The following is an 8,304-nucleotide window of genomic DNA, read 5'->3' as shown; positions in this document are numbered from 1 at the left end:
AATTAAGATTTTGTCCTTTTCAAGACCTTCGTTTCTCATTTCAATCACCTCTGAGCGAAGGTTACCCAGGGCCATTGTATAGCTTTCATTTTCAATTCTATTTTGTGCCTTCAGGGCATTACTAAGAATCAAGCCCTGTAAAAAAAGAAGCAAAAAATTATGACAATGGAATATGTTGGTTTCTAATTTAAAAGTAAAACTTTTTACCTTTATACTATTATATGCCAGGCTGTCAGCAAGTTCATCCTTCGATAGAATTGAAAGGCCATCTTCTAGCTTCGGGAATCCGAAGCTTTTACCTATCTCCCGGCAAACGGATATTTCTTTGTTATCCGGGAGACAGTACAAAAAGTCTTCTTCGCCACTACCATTGAACACTAACGCCCCTTCGGATATTTCAATTTTTGGGCATAATGTTGTGCTTCTAGTATTTCTTCTTTGGATAATTCTTTTCCCGAAGCATGATGAATAATGTAGTCAGTGTTTTTGTTTGAAGCTTCGGGAACAGGATTTTTGATCTTTTCACTTGCAATTTGCTCTGTCGCTTCTTCTTCAAGTACGACAGGCTCTGTTTCGGTGGGCACTGAAGGCCTAGCTTCGGCTTCAGCGTGAATTTGCGCAACTTTGACTTCTGCATGTCTAGTTTCAGCTTCGGCCTATGACTTGGTTTCAGTTGGAGTGACTTTTTGCGAGAGCAGGACTCAAGGTCTTCGTCGTTTCCAGCACAACGTCCAGCACGTTTGCCATCCTTCTCCGATTGGGAGTTGCGACAGAAGCCTTCTGCACCTTTGGCACTGTTGCCTCTGTTGGAGGGCTCAAAATCTCTGGCATCTTCATTATTTTTTCAATTTTTGGCCCTTCAGCCTTATTAACCTTCGTTTCAACTAACTTGACTGAAAGTACCTTCGGCATTATAGCCGACTCTTCAGTTCTCTGTGTAGATGGAACAGTTTCTTTTGTCTCGGCAGCTGAAGAGGCCCCTTTGTCAAATTCAGGTATCACGGCCGGTTCAATGTAACGCGGCCGGTGAGTCAGAACCTTCATCTTCTTGCCCTTCGGCTCAGCTGTATGACCGAAGCGACAACCTTTCCAGAAGCAGCAATCTTTCTTTTTACCCCCTACACTCGCAGCGGGTAACAATAGTCAGGGTATATGAAGCCAATAGCATCAAATACCCTGTTCAACCTTTTCTTATTCCGACCCCCGAAGGCTGTGGACAAGGCATTGTTCTCGGTCTTGGAATATGCCCCAAGTAACTCGTCGCTAGTAGCTTCAATGCACTTCAGCCAGTCATCATTTGGTTCATCAAATTTATCCCCAAATCTGAAGGTATACTTCAGCCGGACCAACAAATCTTTGTTAGAGTCGGTGGTGGTCTCCTTCGGCATTTCCCAGCTTTCTACAAGCCGCCATACCCTGAAGGCTATATGTTCTTGAATTAAATCTCTTGTCCCAATAAAGGAACAAACAGTGCTGAAGGCCCTCTGACATGCTTCGACTGTCTCATCAATTTTTACCTTCGGCCTTCAGAGGCCGAAGCGGGACCAGATGGGGCGCATGATGACTTCCTTAATGTCTTCCCTCGCTTTCAAATCATTCTTCACATAAAACCATTCTTCCATCCAAGCTCCGGGCCATCTCTTCCAAAATGTTGGCACCGGGTGACTTGCGTTGGGGCGAGCGATAAATCCATAACAACCAAAGTTGTTGTGGTACTGTTCCTTACCCATGGCCTTTGTCTCATATAGAAGTTCGTGCATGCTGCAGAAGCATTTTGCGCTTGGCTCTAGCCCTTGACTCCTTACTGCCCAGACAAAAATCCCCATCCTTATTATAGCTTCGGGGGTAATCTGATGGAGGAAGATCTGGAAGACTTTCAACACTTCAACTACAAACTTGCTCAAAGGGAACCGAAGCCCAGCCTTGAAGAAGCTTCGGTAAATTACAACTTCGTTTTCCTCAGGGGAAGGGACGTTGTATTCTCCACCAGCCCTCACAATAGACATGTCTCAAAAGTACCTTCCTCTCATGTTCTCAAGATGACTTTGTTTGATGGTCGATTTTCCGAAGACTGGATGGCTTGGTCGCCAGGGCCGATCCTCAGAATCTTCATCCCCACTTTCCACATCATAGCTATCGCTGTCACCAGTATCTTCAGATAAACCTTCTAGTATCTCTTTAGTAATTTTCTCTGTGTTTGTTTTTGCCATCGACTCAACAAATCCAGCAACATAAGGATCCACAGCCTTCTTCTCCTCAAACAGCTTCGCCTCTTTAGTCAGCTTCGTTTCCACAACAACCTTCTTTTCCTAGGACATCTTTTCACCAGACATGGTAAAAATGCGTCTTTTAAATCGAAGTTCAGAGAACTTGAAAATCTAGCGAGCGCTAGTGGGCAAGAGCTAAAAGATTGAGAAAATAATGCAAATGGAAGAAAAAGTGTATCAAATGCAGCTGGTGTGAGTCCATATTTATACGCCTAGTGCGCTGCAAATTGGAGGGTCCCATCTGTCATTGATAATTGCTATTCTAGTAAAGGGAAGGTGTTTTTTCGGACCTTCGGCTTAAGGCCTTTGTCCATATCACAGTCTGAATTCATTATCTTAACAAATTAATACTGCGAGGGGCTAATGTTGGGGGCCTTCATCATCCGAAGGTCCTCAAAAACATGATTTGACAATGTTTCCCAAGTGTAATATATGGACAGGTACCTTCGGACTCGGGTTAAAACCATACACGATGTGAAAAGCATGGTCGAGACGAAGGCTGATATTGCTCCGAAGCTACACGCAAGGAAGCTTCGGTTCAGTGACGGAAAAAGGAACCGACTTAAAGGGGAAAAGGCTATCTAGTCCTCATTGGGTTGTCTATAAGTCAATAGTAACTATCAAGGGCATAAATGTAAATTTACACAGACTGCGCCCAGTGCCTATAAATAGATGAATAGTACCCCCATACTTTTCTGGCTGACTTGTATTCGTTCTTGCGTCACGCTTGGACTTTTTGCCTTCTATCAAGCCGAAGGTACAAATGTAATTCAATATTGTTCTTATTTATCCATGATGATATAATAAAGTTATATTGATGATGTTATATGATTATTCGTCTTATCTCTTATATTTCACATGCTTCTCCTTTCATTAATATATATATATATTGTGATGATGAAGGTATTTCCTTCATGACCTTCGTCTGAAGATCATTATATCCTAAGGGAGATAATGTTTCGAAGGGCGAAGGGTATTAACCTTTAACATTCTGTGTTGCCTTGTTCTTAACTCATAGCATTTGTGAACAAGTCCCCAACAACCCATATTATCCATCATTTCGTGGCATACACCAATTTCTTTACTATATAGAAAGCAGTAGAGGTAGTCATCTTCATGTTTGCCACCATAAACAAGTGAGCCTGATGGGTACTTTAAAATTTCAGCAAAATCTTACACTTTGGCAATTTGTTACACAGTCAGTTTACCTCCAGTGGCATGACATATGATATATTCATGTGGCCCAGCTGGTTCCTCTTCGACTGCCACCACAACCTCCTCTTTGGGATCTTTTGCTTCTTCCTGTCCATTTTACTTTTCCTTGAGGGCATCAGAAATTTTGTAAACCCTAGAAGCAGAGATTTTCTCCAGAGCAGGGTTGTCCTTCGGGGTATCATGTACTTTTCTGCCAGTCCATTTTTTGCACTCTCGGCACCGAGCACACTATCTTTTGTCAGAGAAGGAAGAGCAACCTTTGTCTCGATGGTCCCCCTATTTTTACGAGTTTAAGGATCACTTTCAGGATGTTAGCCATCCTCTTACCCTTCTAAGGCATCACCTTTGGCTCCAGCCTTGACTCTAGTTGCAAGTTGGCCAGTGGACTTTCTTCGTGAATAGGTACCTCGACTACCACTTTTCCCACCCTTTATTCCTTTTTCTGCATTTCAAGAAAAAATATTATAAAAGGTCCATCAAAGAAAATTTGTCTAAGTCTATAAGAAATCAAGAAAACCATACCTTCATCGAAATAGGAGAAACAACCTTTAGCTCAGTAAGTGACGCAGACCTGGTGGTAATCTTCTCAACAGAAGTAGTGACCATAGGCAACCTTGGTTCAATTTTGGCCACCCTTTCTTCATAGTAAGCGTTTGGCCGATTTGTTCAAATCTTTACTTTTTTCTGCTTCGGAGCATCTCTAGGCGACTTCAAGGCACCTTTTCTTTTCTTCCCCCGCCTTAGGACATGAGGGAATTGTTCGGGTAAACGAAGCGAATAGCGTCGAAAACCCGGTTTAATTTTCTCTTGCCTCGAGCTCCAAAAGCAGACATTAAGGCTTCGTCTTCCTTTTTCACGTAGTTACCTAAAATCTCATTGCACTTTGACTCGATGGCCTCTAGCCAATCGTCACATGGCTCCCTAAATTGTTTCCTATATCTGTTCTTGTACTCCAGATGCACTAGACCACCCTTTGTGGCATCTTTCCTAGAGGGACTATCTTATTTTGTTTGTGGCATCTCCCACCGACTCACCAGTGGCCACACTCTGAAGGCCAGGTGCTCTTGTAGCAAATCCCTCATGCCAATATAGTTGCCCACCGCATTAAAAGCCATAAGAGCGGCTTGAGCTTCGTTAGTCGCCATAATAGCTGGCCTCTTTATGCCAAAGTGTGGTTTTATGGGCCTTTGGATATATATCCTTGACATCTTCTCTCTTCTCTAAGTTATTCTTTACGTAGATCTATTCCTTCGTCCAAGAAGCTGACCATTTGCTTCAGTACGCCACGACAGGGTATCGAGCATCCTTCTAGTATGCGAAGGTGTAGCAGTCGAAGTTATTATGGAGTTGCTCTTATCCAGTCACCTTTGTCTAGTAATGGAGTCAAATATTGCAGAAGCAGTTAGCATTTGGCTTCATGCCTTGGCTCCTCACTACCCAAATGAAAATTCCCATCCTCACCTCTCACACCCGGGTTTTAGGGACCCGGGCACGAAATAATCGCCAAATGTGTGCTAGGATCAAGTCTCACACATATGATGACTCATGGTACAGAAATGAATGTCACACCTTTAATATATAATGGAGTTCTATACAAAATAGTTAAATAATTACATCATACGAAGACAACGATCTAGCAACCAAAGTTGACTAGGAGACGACGGCCTAGATCACTCACGAATTCATCACAGCAACCTTCATACACCTCATCCTGTGGTACCTATCCTTGATCTAGGGGATGTGAGTACATCAAGGGTGAGCTCACATACATTCATCACTCAACAAGTTGTGGGGAATAATGTGCATGAGCTCACTGGTGGTGGGTCATGTGAAGTGTAAGGCTTACCAAAGGAGATGGTTAAAGCTGAGCATTGCTTTTAAAGTTGGTCAAAAAATTATTAGCAATTACTAAGTGTAAGTAGATACCAACCCAATTAAATAAGAGGTCACAAGTAATAATAAAAACCCATAATGCAATGCATATGACAGATTAAGTTTAGTTCCATAGTTTACTCATGTGAGGGTCCGAGCCGCTCATGACCGTGAGCACGGCTGATATACCAGTTTTACACTCTGCAGAGTTTGCACATCTTTAACCACAAGTCGTGTTACCCATTTGCTAAGGGATCAACTCTAAAATTGTGGGTAAAGATGTGCAACCTCTGTAGAGTGTGAAACTGGTATATCAGTTGTGCTCACGGTCATGAGCGGCTCAGACACTCACATGATTAATCTATGGAACTAAACTTATTCTGCCTTGCGTTGCATCATGGGCGTTGTTATTAAATTGTGATCTCTTAATTGGGTTGGTACCTACTTACACCTAGTAACTGCTAATAAAATTTTGACCAACTCTAAAAGCAATGCTTAGCTTTAACCTTCTCCTTTGATAAGCCTTACACTTCACATGAACTCCCACCTTTGGTGAGTTCATACACATTATTCCCCACAACTTGTTGGGCGATGAACGTATGTGAGCTCACCCTTGTTGTACTCACATCCCCCTAGGTCAAGAACAGGTACCATAGGAGGAGGAGCATGAAGGATGTTGTGATGAGTACGTGAGTGGTCTAGGCCGTCGTCTTCCAGTCAACTTTGGTTGCTGGATCGTTGTCTTCGTACGACGTAATTATTTATCTATTTTGTACAGAACTCTGTTATATAGTAAAGATGTGACATTCGTTTTGTACCATGAGTTATGTGCGAGACTTGATCCCAGCACACATTTGGCTTTTCGCGCCTGGGTCCCTAAAACCTGGGTGTGACAGAAGTGGTATCAGAGGAATGTTGACTATAGGACGTAACCTAGATAGAAATGAACAAACTCTTACCTACTTACCTTTGCTACTCTGATTCTTTCTAAACTTTTTTTAATCCTTTCTCATCTATTGCTGCTTTACTCTGATTACTCTTACCTTTTCACTTCTAAAGACCAAGTGGATTTCACACTTTAAAATCCTATACCTAAATTGACCTTTAGGAATATGAGACCTAACTTAGGAACTGTTGGTCACTTGTTCTGAAATGTTGTGGATCAAGAACAAGGAAACACAATTGTTAAAGATTAAGGACCTTCGTCTTTCGAAGCATTATATTCACATGGGTATAATGCTCATCAGACGAAAGTCAAGAAGGACATACTTTCATAATTCAATATGCAAATAGGAATGCGAAAGAATAAAGATGATAACTGCATCTTATTTATTCATTTATATTGGCATCCCATAGAACATATATGAATATTTAACAATATTAATATTACACTGATACCTTTGGCTTGCTCGAAGGCGTGAATGCGAGAGAGTGATTACAATTTAGCGTGCACAGTACGGTGTTACTGTTCATCTATTTTTAGGCACGGGACACAGCCCGGGTAAAATTACATTCATGCCCTTGAACATTTTTTATTAGCAACTTAAAGTAACAGAGGTCTATCTAATCTTTTCCTTCTTTGCTTGGTCTGAACCGAAGCTAATGAGCTTCGACATTCTGCATCATTGCCTCTTTACGATGTCTTCGTCTTGAGAACCTTCGACAGAAGTGGGGCGGACCTCTTGTGGCATTTTGTCGAAGGTGTTTATGTCTTGAGGACCTTTGGCGGAGAAGAAGACCCCCAACAGTAGCCCCTTCATGGTGCTAGATCATTTTTTCGTAACGAGCTCAGTCCGCGAAAAATACGAAGGCTTTGGAATGCCGAAGGTCCAAAAAACACCTTCCATGAGCTTGTTGTCGAAAAACGATTAAAATATTTCGGGCGCTAAGCAGTCCACCGTTCAGCCAGTGTAGACGGTCTGGCAGTTCGCCTTCTACTCCTGCAGCACTATATAAGCAGACAGGTTGGTGAGAAGTTACCACAACATTCATTGCCATCAAACTGTGGTGCTGTTCATATTTTTAACCAAAGCTGAAGCTTACGTGTTACACTTTCGAACAAGTGCTTCGTCATTCAAAATTAGCTTCGTCTTAAGGAGTCTAAAACTAAAAATGGTCAGAGTAAGATCCACTGCTAGGGTGTCCCGTGAGGGAGATGAAACCGAAATAACTGAAATAGCACCGATATCAGAGGTGATGAGAAGACCAGGTTTAGTTGTACCGGAAGAAGCAACTGCCGAAGGTGCTAGTGATGAAACTGAACAAGTTGTAGCCGAAGATGGAAGTGACAACGACAGTGAAGAATACGATAGCATTCTGAGCCCGACGAAGCCTAGTCATATCGAGTTTGGAAGATCCACTGTGACAGCAGGAGATTTGGTTGTGATGAAGAAGCTGGGTTATTTTGGAGAAAATGATGATGAACTGATTCGTTTTGCTAGAGAGAAGGTGGTGCCAAAGCCGAAGGATGATGAAGTTGTTATGTTTAAAAGCTTCTTTAGGGCAGGGCTTCGGTTCCCCCTGTATGATATGATAGGGGAGGTTTTGAAAAGGTTTGAAATATATGTCCACCAGCTAACACCGAATGCCATTGTCAGGCTCACTATCTACATATGGGCTCTCCGAAGCCAGGGTAAAAGTGTGAATGCCGAAGGTTTCTGCGGAGTGCACAAGCTACACTATCAGTTGAAGGCCAGAGCCGATGGTTTACACAAAAACTTTGGGTGTTATAATTTTGCCTACCGGAAGGACACCAAGGCTTCGGTGATCGGCTACCGCACTAAATGGCCAACCGGGTGGACTAGGGAATGGTTCTATGTGAAGGCCGATGAGAAGAAAAGAGAAAAACTTATGACTATGGTAATCAGTCCTCTGAGATTAAGCTTCGGCATGACGAGGCCGCTGTGCAATATGCAACTTGGCTCCCCATGCCAGCTGGCCGAAGTAGAAT

This window comes from Zea mays, chromosome 5 (assembly GCF_902167145.1).
Source record: "Zea mays cultivar B73 chromosome 5, Zm-B73-REFERENCE-NAM-5.0, whole genome shotgun sequence".
Taxonomy (NCBI): domain Eukaryota; kingdom Viridiplantae; phylum Streptophyta; class Magnoliopsida; order Poales; family Poaceae; genus Zea; species Zea mays.
Note: the sequence above shows the minus strand (reverse complement) of the source record.